This window comes from Podarcis tiliguerta, assembly GCF_965153285.1.
Source record: "Podarcis tiliguerta genome assembly, chromosome: 2".
NCBI lineage: Eukaryota > Metazoa > Chordata > Lepidosauria > Squamata > Lacertidae > Podarcis > Podarcis tiliguerta.
The window spans coordinates 79309618-79327523 of NC_139535.1; the positions used below are offsets into that span (position 1 = coordinate 79309618).

Genomic DNA, 17906 nt, shown 5'->3' on the forward strand with positions numbered 1-17906 from the left:
GGGGTTAATTAATTAATTAGGAGGCAAGGGCCACTGCAAGGCATTTTATTCTGTTGCGAGGATCCCTGGCTCTGAATGTTCTTTTCTTCCTCCTGTTTTTTCTCTTCCTCTGCTTGACCGACACCCATGAATTTTAGGGACTTTAAGGCCTGCTCAACTTCTCCTTCCTATAAATATACTCCTTTACACAGCTGGGAGACAGCTGCGGGGGATGGCACAGGCTGGGATGGAAAGAGCAATTGGGCTTTCTTTCTTTTTCCTTTTTGGCAATCTCCTCCTCCCATGAGTGAACTGAACCCTAAATGTTTGCAAAATACTGCTAAACATCACAACTCTCTCCAAAGAATCACACCAATTGTCTCCCAGTGTTTTGATCTCCGGGTTCAGAAGATTCACATGGCCCAGTAAACTGAAGCTGGCTTTAATTCAGGGATGGCTGTGGCCCTCCAGATGTTGTTGGACTCTTAACTCCCATTAGCCCAAGACAACAGGGATGCTGGGAGTTATAACACAAAACATAGGAAGAGGCAAAGGCTCCCCATTTCTTCTCTCATCCACCCCTTCCCACACTGTGTTACCCCAAAGGGAGAGGTTCATCCAAACCCAACTGGGAAATATATTCTAGACAAAGTCAGTTCCACTCAGTTCTATTGACCCTCAGTTCTAGATGTCTTCCCCAGGCACAAAGTCGTGATTCAGATAACCTGTATCAGAAGGCCCTAGAGAGCAGGGATGACATTTACAAGTGAGTCACTCTGTAAAATTGGAATTGCTTTTGGAAAAACTAGGGGGACACAGCTATTTGAGAGAACGTGTTAGATTTTTCTAACAATCACTCAATCCTGCCTAGAAATATAGGGAACCTGCAATGTCTGAAGGAGTTTCGCTGGTAGTTTCTGTGGTTGCTACCACAACAGTCTCCAGCAGCCTGATAAACATGCTGGTAGACAAATGGAGAAGAACATAAACACATGGTGAGAATCTCAGTCAGGAAAGGGGATGTGCTTCAGTCAGGGTAGGACACTTGAAAGGGATGGCATAGCCTTGTTAGAACATGACAAACCACAGGCCCAGACAGGTTATGTGAGGACAGGTTGACAGTTCAGACAATCCAGAAGGGGTATTCTAGTCGGGTCAGCTTTGCAGAGTAGCTTCTAGCCCAGGTATGAGTCAGAGCCAGCCTTGAACCACAAAGAATGGGTTCCCCTCAGCAATCCCCCGCCCCACCTTGAGAATCAAGAGCCTCTGCCAATGTTTTCCTGCGCCTCTTCCAGACAGTTCTAGGAGGCAAGCACTGAACACCTGGGTACCCAAGAGCTATAGGGCTAAAGGGTCTGGCAGTTGTCCCTAGTACAACACCTCCGCTTCAAAACCTAGAATCCTGCCATGTTCATTAAGGATCCTAATGATAAAATCATTAAAACCTCCCTGCCCTAAACGTGTCAGAGATCAAATGGGTGGTTCCAAGCGTTTTTTTATTGTTATTCTTATTGAGCTAATGGGGAAAAGAGCTAGGGAGTGTCAGGGACTTTCCCAAGGAACTCAAGGGAGTCGGTAGCAGAGCCGAGAGAGAACTCCAGCTTCCAGACTTCCTGCTGCTGTGGGGGAGGGAGGCTGAGACTGCGAGCACTGGAGTGCAAGTGAACTCTTATTTCCAAGTTTTACATTTCAGGGTAGAAAAGAGGTTATGCAGCAAAACCAAGCCGCCATTCCCTTGCCATGTGCTTGCAAGCATGTATTCCCTCCCCCCATGCCTGGTCTCTACTTTGCAGTCGACCAGCAGAAAATAATGTGCTGCTGCTCAGGAAGTGGTTGAGAGTGAGAGGAAGTGTCTGATGTCAGAGACAGAGGCTGTTGCTCCAGAAGATCCTTCAACTCCCCTCCTCCACTGGCTCTCCCAGTGCTCTTGCCCCCAGAGAATGGGGCAGAGAGAAGAGGTCAGAGGTGCTAGATGTCTTATGATTTGAGGGAATACCCCTTATTTTAAAGTTCTTTCATTCTGAAATACCCAGTTTCAGAGGCTACAGAGACCAAACCACCCAAGTATCCCTTATATATTTTTTTTCATCTCTAGCAATGGATCACCAAAGCCCTGCTCCTCCTGATCTCACGAGTTCCCCCTTAGACCCAAGTTCATGGTGTTCGTCATAAACTGGACACCAACACTAGTATGATGAACCTGAAGGAGCAGGAATCCTAGCCATGGATTAAGAGTGGAGTACAAATAAAATGGGACGCGGGTGGCGCTGTGGGTAAAAGCCTCAGCGCCTAGGGCTTGCCGATCGAAAGGTCAGCGGTTCGAATCCCCGCTGCGGGGTGCGCTCCCGTTGTTCGGTCCCAGCGCCTGCCAGCCTAGCAGTTCGAAAGCACTCTCGGGTGCAAGTAGATAAATAGGGACCGCTTACTAGCGGGAAGGTAAACGGCGTTTCCGTGTGCGGCTCTGGCTTGCCAGATGCAGCTTGTCACGCTGGCCACGTGACCCGGAAGTGTCTTCGGACAGCGCTGGCCCCCGGCCTCTTGAGTGAGATGGGCGCACAACCCTAGAGTCTGGCAAGACTGGCCCGTACGGGCAGGGGTACCTTTACCTTACAAATAAAATGTACTCCAGTCTTGAAGCTACCAGCATGAGTTTGACCAAACTGCGGGAGGCAGTGGGAGACAGGAGTGCCTGGTGTGCTCTGGTCCATGGGGTCACAAAGAGTTGGACATGACTAAACAACAACACAAATAAAATACTTTAAGTGTTTGTTTGTTTGTTTAAAAAATACAAGGCATGTTTGCAACAAGCAAAAGCATATATTATAGGGGTACTATTGCCAGGGAAGTGAAGCTGACTGTGGCTCCCTACTTCTCACAGCAGATGAGATAGTAAACTGGTGTCAGGATGGTGCCATGTCACATGACTGAATTACACCTACACACACCAAATTCCCTGTACAGAGAAAGGTAGGGATCTTGCCAACACACTAGCTTTCAACACTTAGGAGCGTGTGAGCATTCCATCATGTGAGCCCCTTCTTGAAACCTGAAGAGTACTATCTGGAAACAGGTTTACATCTCATCTGTTCTTGAGAACTAGGCCCCACGTCAAACAAGGGGTTTGCTGCGCAGCGCAATGCCTTGCCTGAGTCATGATTTCTCAGCCTCAGTTTCTCCTCCAGTAAAGTGGGAGCGTGGTGATGGCAAAATAAGAAGGTAAAGCACGGAATTCCTGAAGAAACGGGCGAGACCCCAGAAACTTTAACAAGCCAAGTTATCATGAAGCATAAACGAGCTGTTTGGTCAATTAGAAAGGGTGTGTGTGTGAAATGGCATAGATCAGCCCCTTCAAAGTTCCCTGCCTGCAGATGCCCATCTTTCCCACCTAACGAAGCCCGGGACAAGGAGCCGCTGGCTCTGGCACCGGGCCAGCCCGTTGGGAAGAGGTTGTGGCTCCCGGGTCCGGCCTGCTCAGCGCCAGGGAATGAGGTTCCGGGGCCTCCAGGCGGGGACCGGCCCAACGGGTTCAGCCTCATTCCTGGAACCCTGCTCACATCCTGGAGGGGAGAGGGCAGGGCGAGGCGCGCGCACGCAGCCCGGGTGAACCCGCTGCCCTTTTGCGGGGGCAGAGCCACTGCCGACGCATTCGCCGGGGAGCGGCGGCAGGGATCCCCGAAAACCCCAAGTCAGCAGCACAGAAAGTGCCGAGTCAGGGGCGGGGAGCTGCCCTCGTCCCCTCCTCCGCTCAGGTTCCACGTCCCTTGGGGTCGGGCACTCCGGGGTTAACAACACGGCCGGAAGGAGGGGCGGCAAAGCGGGCCTTTCCCTTCTCCTCCCCGGTCCTAGTTTTAAGACTGAGTCGCGGATCCAACGAGAGCCCCCTCCAGTATCGCCCCCCCCAGCGCCGAAGCGACCCTAACCGTGTTGCCTGGCTGCTAAGAGTCAACACACACAAACACACCCTCGCCTTGCGACTGGCCGAGCTTTCAGAACAAGCTTTTCAGAGCGTAACGCCGGAGCCCGCGAGCAATTCCGACGTGCACGTGCAGAGTGCCTCTCGCACCGGAGAGTAACGCCGCGCGCTCCTGGGCTAAAGACTTCCGCGGGGGGGGGGGGCAACCCCCGGTGGCTCCTAAGGAGGGAAATCTGCGGGCGCGTCCCCGACTCCCTCCTCCCCACTGTCAAAGTTATGTGTGTACATGAACATAAGGGAAAGATAACATGACTTGGAGACCGCATTGACTCGTATCGGGAAACGGGGAGGAAGGTGCGCTTGCAGTCTATACATACATCAAGGAGGAGCAGGAGTGAGGTTAGGGTTTCTTTTGCTAAGAATCAAAAAAATTATGCCCCCCCCCCCAATTTACAGAAATGTCAATGCAAAAACGAGAACAAGAGGCGTGTGTAGTCCCAAAACCTCACAGGGCTTTCCCACACCATGATGGACAGAGCCAGAGGACAAGGCAATAGTCCGGCCAGTCTGGGCCTTCTGAGGCAGATCTGCCTATGAATGTGCACTATATACAGCCGGGCGTACAGGAGGGTGTTCCCATTGGTTGGTTTCCAGTGCATTTGGAACAGTACAGTAAGCGCACAACTTATGTGGGGGTTACGTCTCGGGGATTGCTTCTAAAGCCAAAATCGTGTATAGTCAAAAAACCCCATTGAGTTCAATGGCAGGTGGGATTGCCAAAGTCATTTCCCCCCAGATCCCAACCTACTTTATTTATTTTTATGTATTCTCCCCCACGTGTAAAACTGAACGCGCACAAGTTGAATGTGCATAAGTTGTGAGCTTGCTACAACACAAATACTTGACACTTGCATTGGGATTTCAAGTCTTCAAAGTGCTTCACATGAAGTTAAGGTGCTTTCACAGAGTGGTTTACTGTGGTCTGGGGCTGCTCATATGTGGAATTTTTTTTTTTACAGTTTCATTTTTTTTAATCAGTTGTTCCATTACTTTGGTGTTTGCCACCCTAGTCTCCTTTGGGAGGAATGGATGGATATAAACTTAATAAATACAAATTGTCAAAGGTCCTCATATAAATGCCATCCTGCATTATCTCCCCATTTAAACTGGATTTACAGTTTATGCAGCAAATCCAGTAAGTAAATAAAATCCCACAGAAACGGTAAATGTGGTTTAATGGGGGTGGGGGGGATATTGGATGGCATTTTGATGAGGATGTTGTGTGGACTGTACCAAAACAGAGAGACCTTTGCATGGATGGGCAGCACTGAGTCCACAATAAACTGCTGTATGGAAATACAGTAGCTGTAATCCATTAAAAAAAATACCAGTGTCATTATCCCCTATTCTGCAAATGGGAATTGAGAGACAAGCTAAGAAATAACGGCTTGTGTAAGACCACCTAGTGAGCATAGGTCATATTCATACTTGCGCACAGAGACAACACATAATTTAATTCCCCTATCTCACATCCACAAATGATTTATATAGCCCTGTACTGGAGCCCTGTGTCCAACAGCTAGGCACTCAGCCTCACACAGAGTGTGCTTCAATAATCCTACCTAGATGTAACTAAGGCATGTGCTGCTGTAGCCAGGTCTGACCTCAGGATGCAACTGGCACAGCAGCCTCATCTGACCAAAGGCACTTCTGGCCGCAGCTGCCACTTCAAAACACTTTGAATTCCTATTCCAGAATTCATCTCCTTTCTAACTAGGAGACCACTGTCTTGTCTGGGTTAAGCTTCAGTTACTGAAAGCCCTCATCCACTCATTGATTTTAGAACATCAACAGCTTTTATTTTGTTAGATGAAAAGCAGAAGTGAGGTTGCGAGTAATCTAAATATTGGTAGCAGTGCACCCTGAATTCATGTATCTCTATCAGTGGCTTCATGTAGATTTATATAATCAGGAGGACAAGATCTAACCCTACATGTCACCATAACCCAGTGGCCAAGGCACCAAGTCCTCCAACTCTACCTTTTGAAACTGACTTTCAAGGAAGGACTGGAACTGTTGAAAAAAGGCTCCTCCTAAACTCAAGACTTCACCAGTCAGTCCAGAAGAATATTATGGTCCATGGAGCTGTACATCACTGAGAGGTCCAGCAGAACCAATGGGGACATACTCTGCCTGTCAAATTCTTGACAAATATTGCCTACCAATGCAACCAAAGGTGTCTCAGTCCCCAAGCCAGGCTTGAAATCGGATAGAAAAGGGTCTAAATCATCAATTTCATCAAAAACAAACAACCCCTTACCAAAACTGAGGTGCCACTTGGAAACTTGCTCAATAATGGCAAATCTGAGACTGGTGGGTAGTTATCCAATACAGAGGGATCAAAAGAATGTGTTTGTTTTTTCAGTTGTAGTCTCTTCACAGTGATCCTAAGGTTAGATGTAACAATGTCTTCCTCTAAGGAAGCATTTACCATTCTCCTCACCCATTCCCCTGGCTGCTTTAATCAGCCTAAATGGACAAGGATCAAGTGAGCACATGGCTGGTCTCACACTGCCAATAATCTTGAACCATGGAGTCATTTTTCATCTATACTTTCCTACAGGATACTGATTCTGGCTCAGGGCACACAGAGCAAAGAGAGGAAGAACACACTGAAGTTTCATTCCACAGACCGTTTATTCTGGAGTGGCCCTATTAAAAGCAACTGGATGGTCTAGAATAACTGGATTGCGGCCTGAGTCACTGACAGAAGTTAGGAAACCCAGAACCCCTTCCTTTCCCGAACAGGACATACAGAACCCAGACGTTCTGGTTCTTCCTGCTTCCTCCTGCTCTAGGAATCAGATCTCAATCCCAGAAATGGAGTTCAAGGGATTTCACACTCCAGGTCCTATTCCTGAATAAGCACAAGAGGCCAAATACTTTTCTGATTCAATCTAAAGATACTCTGCGCTTTGACATGACAAAGCACACTTGAGCCACTTTTTTTGTGCGCATGTGTGGATGCTGTTGGTACAAGAGAGAAAGTGGAAGTGAGATGCTCTAAAACTAAATGAATGTTCCAGCTCAAGGGTGGGGCTCACGGGGTCCAACTGTGGCTCTCCAGGACTCTCTTTCTAGCCTTCAGGACTTTCCCTAGGCCACACACCCTTCTGCCCAGGTCATATGTCCCCCACTGCCCTCTTCTGCTTCTGGCACAGCCCGCCACTGGCATGTGGTCTCTGGAAGTTTGCCCACAGGGGAATGTAGCCCCTGGGCTGAAATGGTTCCTCATCCCTGGCTCCAGCTGGCCTGAATATATTACAACTGAATTACAGAATGTGAGAACGCCCTTTCTTGGCATGGCATAACACAAAAATGTTACCAATGTACATGGGAAGGAGAGTCCCCAAGGACCCTAATAGGAGAACGAGGAATGGGTGGAAGTGAGAATTAGTGTGTCTAAAGGAGGCCTACCAGCACTATGATTCAGGTCTGTACCCCTTTTGTCCAAGACAAGAAAACCTGGTTCCCACTGATTCCTACATTATTCTGTGAGAAACGGATGGTAAAACCCACGTTTCCAGATCTGCGTGCAATGAAATCCTTGAGGATACTGAACTCCCTCCCATCAGGTGTCAAGGAGATAAAGAACTATACAACTTTAAGAAGAGATCTGAAGGCAGCACTGTATTGGGAAGTTTTTAATGCTTGATGTTTTATTATGTAGCCACGCAGAGTGCCTGGGGCAACCCAGACAGATGGGCGGGGTATTATTATTATTATTATTATTATTATGGTGATGGTTGGCAATAATCTCCAAAGAGATGAAAACAGAAACTGGGGATAGGTATGGGATGAAAAGAAAATAATTTAGGACAATTCTGGCTTGCCCACGAGAGGACAGAGTGAAGTTCTGTGTGTGCAAGAAGGAACCAGGCAACAATGTCCAGTATCATTTCCGCCAGAAGACATTAAAGAGCTTTACTGAGTTAAACACTGATGCCTTCCTTGCCCAGAGCTGAGTTTACAGTTCTCTGTAGGGCATGAGCAGCTGTTTATAAAGGGATCTCTGCGATGCAGCTGCCTCTGGGGCGGAGAGCAGCTTGCTCTCTAATTGCCACACAACAATCCTGCTGGGCAATTTAGGAGAGGAAGTGAAGGAGGTGGCTGGAATTACTCAAACTGAACTGCTGTGAATGCCTGCGTTTCAGTGCTGTCTGGAGCAGGCACCTCTCGCAGGAGCGCTACACCCTGCTGCCGCCTTAAGTCAACTGGGGGCGCACTGCTTGCAAAAGGGAAAGCTTTGATTGAGCCAGCTATTACAAAAGGCATAGCCTCGTGACCCCAATAATTACAGTGCTTCCTGGCACTGGAATAGCACGGCTATGGAGGCTTTGACGCTGAAGGGAGTGCCCTTGCAGCACCCTACTTTTTCCCCAGGGCTGTCGCTTCCACATTTTCTCCTGGCCTGACCTTGCTTAGTTTGCAAAATCCAAATGGCTCCAAGCCGGAGGCGACACAGCTGCAAAGGGCGGGGAGGGGGCCCTGCAGGGAGGTGCAGACGGAGCCAGATGGAGCTGGATAGGGCACAAGAAGCTGGATCGACTCAGTGGGAAGCTTCCCCATCCCCACACCCACCCCGTGCTATCCAAAAAGTTATGCTACTCATTCCCTGCCGTTGCCCTGCCACAAAATCTACATCCATTCTCAATTGTCTCTTCCCGTTTGGGCCGCTTCACACATTATGTTTCTTCCACGTACATGTAAAGACACAGAGTTTGCATGCGTGTGACAAATAGCTCGGCTGGTAGAGCACGAGACTCTTAATTTCAGGGCTGTGGGTTCAAGTCCCACATTGGGCAAAAGATTCCTGCATTGCAGGAAGTTGGACTAGATGACCCTTGCGGTCTCTTCCCACTCTACAAATCTAGGATTCTATGTCAAAGGCATGTATTACACAGGCACATGCTTTAGGATTGCCTGTGGCTTTCCACTACCTATGCATCCAACGGCAAACAAATACAGTGGTACCTCGGGTTACATACGCTTCAGGTTACAGACTCCACCAACCCAGAAATATTACCTTGGGTTAAGAACTTTGCTTCAGGATGAGAACAGAAATCGTGCTCCGGCGGCGTGGCAGCAGCAGGAGGCCCCATTAGCTAAAGTGGTGCTTCAGGTTAAGAACAGTTTCAGGTTAAGAACGGACCTCCGGAACGAATTAAGTATTTAACCCGAGGTACCACTGTATGCTGCTATTTGCTTTTCCAGCTGGGCAAAAAAGTCTCTGCCTAAGATGTTCATTTTGCATTGTTTTTACACCTATATCCGGGGTGTAGGTGTACCATGTGTACTGTTTTTAAAACTATTTCTAGCATGTGTGTGAGTGTGAGTGTGTGTGTGTGTTTGTAAATCACTTTGACAGGCATTAAAAACATGATTCATGAATTAATAAATAATAAAAATAACATTCAGCCGGGAAACTGAAGAGGATTCTGGGGGCCTTGTGGCTTCCTCTTTCTAGCCTCGGGTTTGGAATACACAAGGAAAGAGTAGGATCACACACACAAGGCCTGCCCCCCACAACAGGCTCTGAATTTGCAAAAACACACAACTGTTGCTATTTTCCACGTAAGGCAACACCACAGGTTTCCAAATTCTTGCACAGAAGGTGTGCAGCAGAGTACATGCTTTATGATCCTCTCAGATGACTGTCTACATGCGGAGTTCACCTTTCTTCGCTTATGTGTAGGAATCTGGTTTGCCACCTCTTGAAATAATATTTTTTTAAAATCTGGCATCCATAATGGTTCCAGGACTGAATACATGAGGCAGGGCAGGGTGCAGCATCTTTGGGTGAGTGCTGAGGCAGAGCCCAGTGTGTTTTTGCAGCTTCAGGACAAAATCTGTTGAAATTCATTTTCAATTATTTAAAATATTTTGAGGAGTGTGAGTGAAACCCTCCCAATGTTGTTTACAGAAGAGAAGGTACAGAAACCTGCTCATTAATAAAAGCCAGTGATTGTAATAAACCAACAATCCAGCCACCAGCCCTCCAATAGAGCCACAGCTCAAAGGAAAGCCAGAGAGAACAAATAGGTCTTTAAGGCTTTCCCAAGGCCTGTTATGACAGGATCTGATAAACCCCAGATGGTATTCTTCTTTTCTTTAAGAGCCAAGAGGAAAATAAGCTAGTCTTGGCCCTTAGTTCTTAGGCAAGGGGTCTGAAAGCAAAAAAATACTCTCAGGAGGTTTTTTGTTTCTTTATCTCTCTTGTCCCCTGATTGGACAACCACCCAACAATCTGCCATGCTTGTCCACCTTGCATTTTTAAAATAACAATATTTCATGATGATTTGCTGGTTTTAATTGTTGCATGCTTCCTTGATTAATAGCTTTTGTACCAAACCTGGGGCAGATACGGATCCAATAAATCAGTTTCCTCCCACTGAGCAGACTTACTCTCAGGTAACTGGGCACAGGATTTTAGCATTAGTGTTATATTTGCACTAGCATGCATTAGGCTTCAGTATCACAATACAGTATTCTGCTCCTACCTAAGAGAAAGGAGGGGATACCTGTAGCAGGGAAGGCAGTCATATTCCTGTTTGTGATGTTAAAGAAAAACAGGGGAGATTCATGCTCTGGGGCTGAAAATAAAGTCCACAAACTTCCAAGCACTAAATAAAAACATTCATGAAATGACAGGGCTATGACAGGGAATCCTTGCTAGTATTTTATTTTAAAACCTCGGTTCACATGCGTGCTCTATTCTTTAGTGGTACAGTGAAGAAAAAAACAGACAATTTTGTAAAGATTCAGGCACGATCCATTTGGTGCCTGCCACACTTAATGATATCCCACACACCACTTACAATCACAATGGGTGGGCTGGAATAATATTTCCCAAGTGGCAAAATATTGCAGGTTGACTGCTGGGAAAATCATGCTCCTTCGAGCTACTTTGAGAGATAATAGATATAGCTTATGGCAGCACTAAATTAAAATAATAAAAATAAAAATACTGGGGGAGCGAGGAAAATCTCTGTGTGGATAGGTTTGTCTTGCATGTGTGAACTGTTAGGAAACTACTGGTCTGAAGCATTTCCTTTTGTTGAAATGCCATTTATGCCTGGATCTTGTGCAACACATGAACAATAGCTGTGCATAAACAGGCCCTTAGTTGCTGAACTACAAGCCCCATCTATTAGGGTCATTGGCTATGCTTGCTAATGCTGATGGGAGTTGTAGTTCAGCAACATCTGGAGGTCAATGGTTCCCCAGACCTGATTTAAGGAGCATTCGTTCTGATTTGTTCATAGGGAGGTTAGATGATGTTGCATCAAGGCAAGTGTCATCCAACACTTCCAAGTGCGTTTCCCCATTACTTTCTTTAAGACAACCCCCTGCTCAATCAACTATAATTACTCAACCTGAATAATTACCAGAATGTGATCAAATCCCACCTGGAAACAGCAACAACTTGGAAGTGCCCTGTGTGCATATTGATTCAATTCTAGACCACAGTTAGGAGAGCTGGCTGATGTGGGAGAAGGTGGGACACGAGGGCTTGAAAACTGGATAGAACACCTCTTTCCCCTCTAAATCATCTTAGATCCATGTCAAATATGTGCCTAGTAAGTAAGCAAAGAAGGACGCGGGTGGCGCTGTGGGTTAAACCACAGAGCCTAGGACTTGCTAATCAGAAGGTCGGGGGTTTGAATCCCCGCGATGGGGTGAGCTCCCGTCGCTCGGTCCCTGCTCCTGCCAACGTAGCAGTTCGAAAGCACCTCAAAGTGCAAGTAGATAAATAGGTACCGCTCCAGTGGGAAGGTAAACGGTGTTTCCGTGCGCTGCTCTGGTTCGCCAGAAGCAGCTTAGTCATGCTGGCCACATGACCCGGAAGCTGTACACCAGCTCCCTTCGCCAATAAAGCGAGATGAATGCTGCAATCCCAGAGTCTGTTACAACTGGACCTAATGGTCAGGGGTCCCTTTACCTTTAAGTAAGCAAAGAGATGTGGAAGTCTTCTCTCTTTAGGAAGTGCCAGTAACATACTATGTTTCTCATTCAGTTTCTATTTACTTGCCTTTGTCCCATTCTTTTGCCCCCTTGGTGGCTTACTCCTTACTCCCCATTGTGATGGCACACAGCTGGGGATCCTGGATGGTGGGTGGGTGGATCCCATGGTGAATCACTGCCATTTGCCCACAGAGCTGGAAGCAAGTGCTGCCTCCCCCACAGATTGGCACATCCTGCATTGGTGCTCAGGGAAGGGTTAACTCAAACTGGGCTGCACTCCAAGGCCTGGGAACTGCTCCCCACACACTATCCCTGCGTCAGCTCAGCTCCGCTCCCTTTCCCAGCAGCTGTGCTAGACCAAGCCCAGTTAAGAGAGGGAAGCTGGGAGTGGGGGGTATGTTCTCGAATATCAAGCTCCACACTGGCACCAGGCCTGCCCCCTGCAGGGAGGCAACCTATAAAGACATAAGGGTCTGGATTTTGGGGCTATCCAAAACAACAAGGAACACCACACTGAGGATAAGCCATGTACATGTTGTGTTATTGGCAGAAGAAGAGTGATTGGGGGTGGGAAACGGCTATAATTTGGGGAGTGGATCTTGTGCTGGCAGTGGATCTTGTTTGGTACGTGGTTTATGCAGCTGGCTGAACCCAAAGCCCTCTAGGTAGAAAGGCCTCAGGTCCTAGCAGTCACCTTTGCCCCTTCCCTTTCCACCCCCAGCTGGGAAGCTCCTTCCCTCCCGTGGCAGGAAGTTCATTGTTGAGGTCCCGGGATCTGCCAGACAATAAAGGAAGCAGCTGCTACCATGGCAATGGTGTGTGACATAAGCAAAACTTGCGCCATAATGGGTGTGGGGATATGTCCCAATTCACGGTCTCCTTGCTGTCATGGGAACGGGGAACTGTGTTAGCCGGGCTCCTCTCTCTGTTCTCCTCCCACTGCAAGTCCCGACTGCTTCCCTTCGCATGCCACAGCAAGGGGTGAAGGAAACAAGGTCACTGGGTACACCACCTGCCTTTACCTGTAGCGAAGCCTCAGATGCACTTAGCCCGACAGAGGCACAACCACACAAAACAACACTTCCCAGAAAGACACACGGTCACAGAACATACGTGACACACTGCACCGGAGGTAATGCACAGCCAATTAACAAAACCATGGAAATAGTTACCCTAAATGATGTACAGGGCAAAATGGACAGAAGTTTGTGGTACTACATACAGCAAAACTCATAAATCCAAGCGGTTGCGCAGTTTTCAGAAATGTATACACGTGTACACAGCCTGAAAACTTGGGGATCCAAGTCCACAAGCACAAAACATAGGGCTGCAGTAACAGAGCGCCATTCACAAACCCAAGGTGCGTGTGCGTACACCCAGAGACACACTATATGCAACCCAGCCGGACACAACACACACACTACTTGCCATGTTACAGAAAAAGGATGCATTAAAAAATAAAACACAACAGATTTGTATGCCACTCCTCTTCTGTAGCACATACACACTACATATGCATTCAAGGCCAGATGCTCTGTATACATGCATGCACGCACGCACACACAGAACTAAACAAACATTTGTATGTGCACATTAGAAAGTAGTGTACAGCTCTTATGGCAAACAGACTGCCTGCAACACATGGGGATTTTAGGGGAGCCATCCAAGTATACAGAGAGAAGGAGGGAAGGATTGAGTTGAGCTCTCTGGTGTGTGCGTGCGTGCATGCGTGCTGTGCTTCACCTCCCTCCTCCCCGCTGCTATCTGGACTACAGCCTGGTGGTGGCTGCGGTCACGAAGGGAGGGGGGATTGCCTCGCCCAGTGCATGAGTCACAGAGAGCAGACTTCCCTTCCCAGCAGGGCCCTGGGCTCAGCCACTTGCCTGCCGGGAAAGGCTCTGTATGCTAGCCGGGGTCAGAGCCGTGGCTGCTCTGAAGTGGGCATTGGCAAGGGTGGGAGAGGGGTCTCTGGTGAGAACATCTGCTGGGTGAGGAGGAGGAGGAGGAGGCGGAGAGAGATGCGTGGAAGAGTTTTGATCCTAGTCCAAGCACTCTTGTTTTTTGGACAGCCCAAAGACATATTTTACTGTCTCTTGGCTGCAACTAATTTCCCTGCGAATGCTCTCCCACTTCACAGCGGCCAAGCAGTTATGGATTTCTTGGCTCTAAGAAAGGAGCAATTCGGGAAGACATCTCCATCTCATCCTCACCCATGTGTAGTACAGTGGTTAGAGCCAGTGTCGGACTAGGACTTGGGAGGACTTGGGAGGGTACCAATCGCCACTCAGCCATGAAGCTCAATGGGGGACCTTGGGTCAGTCCCTGCCTCTTAGCCTAACCTACCTCACAGGATTGTTGTGAGGTGTAAATGAGGCAAGGGAGAACTATGTACGTCACCTTCAGCTCCTCAGGGGAAGGAAAAACAGTGGGATATAAATGCAATAAACAGATAAAAGTGCATCCTTGATGTGCTCCAAAAGTAGGTGTGACAGATTGACAGAATAACAACCCTGTTCAAAATAAGGGAAAGTAGTCCATGCCTCACTGCCTCAATCCTCTTCTCCTTCCCCCAACACCTGCTAATCTCAGACTACAAGATCCTGCCCTATGCAGATCCCAACCTAAACAGGGGCATCAAATGGTCCAGAAATGGGGTGGGTGACTTTATTGCTGGATCATTTATGTAGTTCCCTGTTCTGACCTTGGGGACAGCCCCAAATTGACTCTCTCTGCCCCTCACTGCCAGCTGGGAAATCCCAACTGGAGACTAAAGCAGGGGCCTCGCTGTGCTAGGTTCATTCAGCTGTGTCCTCCTGGGACTGCTGCCTCCAAAGTCAGTCCACCAAGGGACATAAAAAGATAGGAAGCTGCCTCCTACCAGGTTAGACCATTGCTCCATCCAGCTCAATACTATGCTGACAGGCAGCTTTCCAGGCCTTCAGAGAGGGACTTCTCCCTGCCCTACCTGGAGATGATGGGGATTGAAACTGGGACCTTCTACCACTGAGGTACAGCCCTTCCCCAACTCACACATTCTCCACCTCTCTCTTTCTCCTTTGGGTCTGCTTCTTCCCTTCCCACCCTCTCCGGCCCTACAGCATCCCTTGCCCCTAAACATGCTCTGGATCTCTCTGATCTGGACACTGGCACCTGGCTGTGTCCCTCCCTTGCCCAGGCTGTAATTAGCAGCTATTAAAGGTCATTAGCAAACTGGGAGTTAATGACCAGGTAGGAGCAACTTGGCTTCAGCACTGGGGTGTTGGCTTGTCTACCTGCCTGTTTACAGCTTTGCCAGCTGCTGGAATACCACCGCTAAGCGGAGACCAGACGGAACAGATGACGCCTTGAGTTGGTTGGGAGAGAGGGAGGGATGCTTGAGAGGCAGTTTTGTAAGGAGCCAGGGCTGGCTGCAGACTTCTGAGGCTCAAGCAGTGGGCACAGAAAAGAGAGTGGATTTGGGGGGGATCTTGGGCTACGGGTGCCTATGTCCACTTAGAACCAGCCCTCACCCTAGCATCCTACTGTGGCACAAAGGGAGTGTACTGCTTCTCAAAAGTCATGTAACCCTCAAGCCCAAACACATTGGCTGGGAGCTGGGGTACAAGCCCCAGAATTCTGGCTCATTGCCCAGCCAGCCGTTTCTGCTCTTCCTGCTCCCTAAAATTCCCTGGCTGCTCTTCATGGAATTAATCACTTCCTGTTCCAGAGCTGGGTGTTGTTCCGTTCTGTCCGAATGGGTAATGCACCACACTTCAGAGGCAATTGTACACCAGTGCTAAGCAATGAATTGCTATATAAATATATTCTAAGACATCCAACCTCTTCTCTTGTTTTCCCATTCCCCACAACCAGAGAGATTGCTTCAAAGCAGCCAAAGTATCTAAACAATGACAGCTAAGGACCCTTTTCCTGACCTCTGACTCCCATTCCTAAATATTCTTCCTCCCCTGTTGTGCCTCCCCTGTTTGCTTTTCTGTGAAATCATCTGTTTTTAAGTGTGGGCGGCTTCTCCAACTAGGACGTGCCTAGAGCAGAACAGCTGCCAAGGAACCGCACGCCAGAGACAGGGTGTGTGTATATGTGCACAGAGAGGGTGATCTACGTGGTGTGGGGTTTGTGATAGGGTGAATTGTCAAAGCCTGCAGAGGGTAGGTGGGAGTATGTAGGGGTATACTAACTACAGCCTGTGGGTGTGTTTTTGGGGGGTGAGGAACACTCGGTGTAAAGAACGGCACAGCGTATGTTTAGCGCACGGTGCACGTTTGGCTGAAAACAGCGTTGCTTTTATGTTCTGCAAATGTGCAGAGAGTGGTGGTGCATTGCAAGCAACTGATGCAGAATGTGGAAGGTCTTGTCTTTGGGTAGTATGTGGGAAAGTGCATCTGTGTATGTACTGTCTACAACATGCTATAAAACATGAGCATCCTCAGACCTGTCACAAAGCATGCTTGTTTACATGGTGTCTGAAGAAAGATGAGCGCAAAAGTGTGTGCGCAAGTGAACATGCACAGAAGGTGTGTGAGAATGTCTGAGGAGGGGCAGTAATAATACGATTCTGGGCTCGCTTGTAAATACTCATTCACCTGGTTGCTTGCGGTAAAAAACGCTTCCAGGCAACTAGCAAGGGATGTTTACAGCACTTGTTTCTTTTACACCACAAATCACTAATCCAGTAACTCTCTGGTCAGGTGGGCAAGTAAAAAATAATAATGTTACAGATTAATAATTTTAGTTGACTAGAATTTGCAAGGCTGAATAAGGCATGCTGTGCAAGTTTCATCTCCCTTGCGTACAAGGAAATCCCTGCCAGAAAGTCCCACTCTAGACACTCCATTTGTGGATTTGGGCAGATTTCCTTGTCAACATAAAGCCCTGAAGGATGCCAAGACTTGCCTGAACAGTAAGGAGTATTACAGTGTGGTTAGGAAAGGGAGGGAGGAAGACAGAGAAATGCCAGTTCTACAGGGGGGGTGGGGAAAGGCCCAAAGATAAATGCCATATTAAAAATGCCATATAAAAACAAATTAAACTTAAAATTAAAAAAACAACTAAATGTCATATAAAAACAGATTAGACTGAGAATTAAAAAAAAAAAGCTGGTGGCAATCCTGTTGGGGTTGAATGCTGTAAAGAAACACAAAGAATGGGGTTGAGGAATGGGATCGAGAATCCGCTGAGGCCCTGGTTTGTGACTGAGGAGGAATTTGAACTGGGGATTAATTAATTTATTACATTTCAATCCCACATTTTTTTCCTCTGAGGAGCTCAACGTGGAGTAAGTACATTTTATCCTCACAACAACCCTGTGAGGTAGGTTAAGCTGAGGATCCATGATTGATCCAAGCTCACCCAGTGACCTTCATGGCTGAGTGGGGATTTGAAGAACCTCGGTCCACTAGGTCTTAGTCCAACACAGTAACCACCACACAGGCTCTGGGTCACGGTTCACACTCCTCCTTGCCAGTCTACTATATCAACTCTCAGAGAGCAGTGGTGAGGCTCAAGACTGAAAGCCACCCCAAACCAGCTGAAGCACGACATGGACAAAAACAGCCCATGTTCCTTCCTTACAGCCTCAGGGCAAGCTTGTTGAAGCAGAACTGACCTCCTGCTAGCCCTGGATGGGTTAATACCAGGCTATCCCAGGAAGGGAAGCTGGGAGCAGACGGTGTCTGAGTTGCTCCTGAGTCACATAGGCCGATAACACGTTTCCACCCAAGGCAGCCAAAATAACCCGGCTGGGAACTTTCCCACATGGAGTTTGTTTTTCATCTCCGCGGTTGCATGAGGCGGGGGATGTGAGAGAATAAAACACAAGGCTCCTGTTGAGGAGGCATACATTTGCCAAATGCTCCTCGGCAGCTAGTGTGGCACAACAGGCAGGAGTGTTGGGCTGGGCTGTGAGATGAAGCAAACTGGGTGGCCATAAGAGAATGGCAATCTTTCAGCCTATCCTACCTCACAGAGCTGCTTTAGGATAAAAACACAG

The 17906-nt window shown here is 48.0% G+C and overlaps 1 long non-coding RNA gene across 3 annotated transcripts in view; it reads right to left on the reverse strand.

The window, feature by feature from the left end:
- The window catches only part of LOC310673078, a 49782-nt gene that overhangs the window by 30075 nt on the left and 1801 nt on the right, over positions 1-17906 (reverse strand). The window lies entirely within an intron of this gene.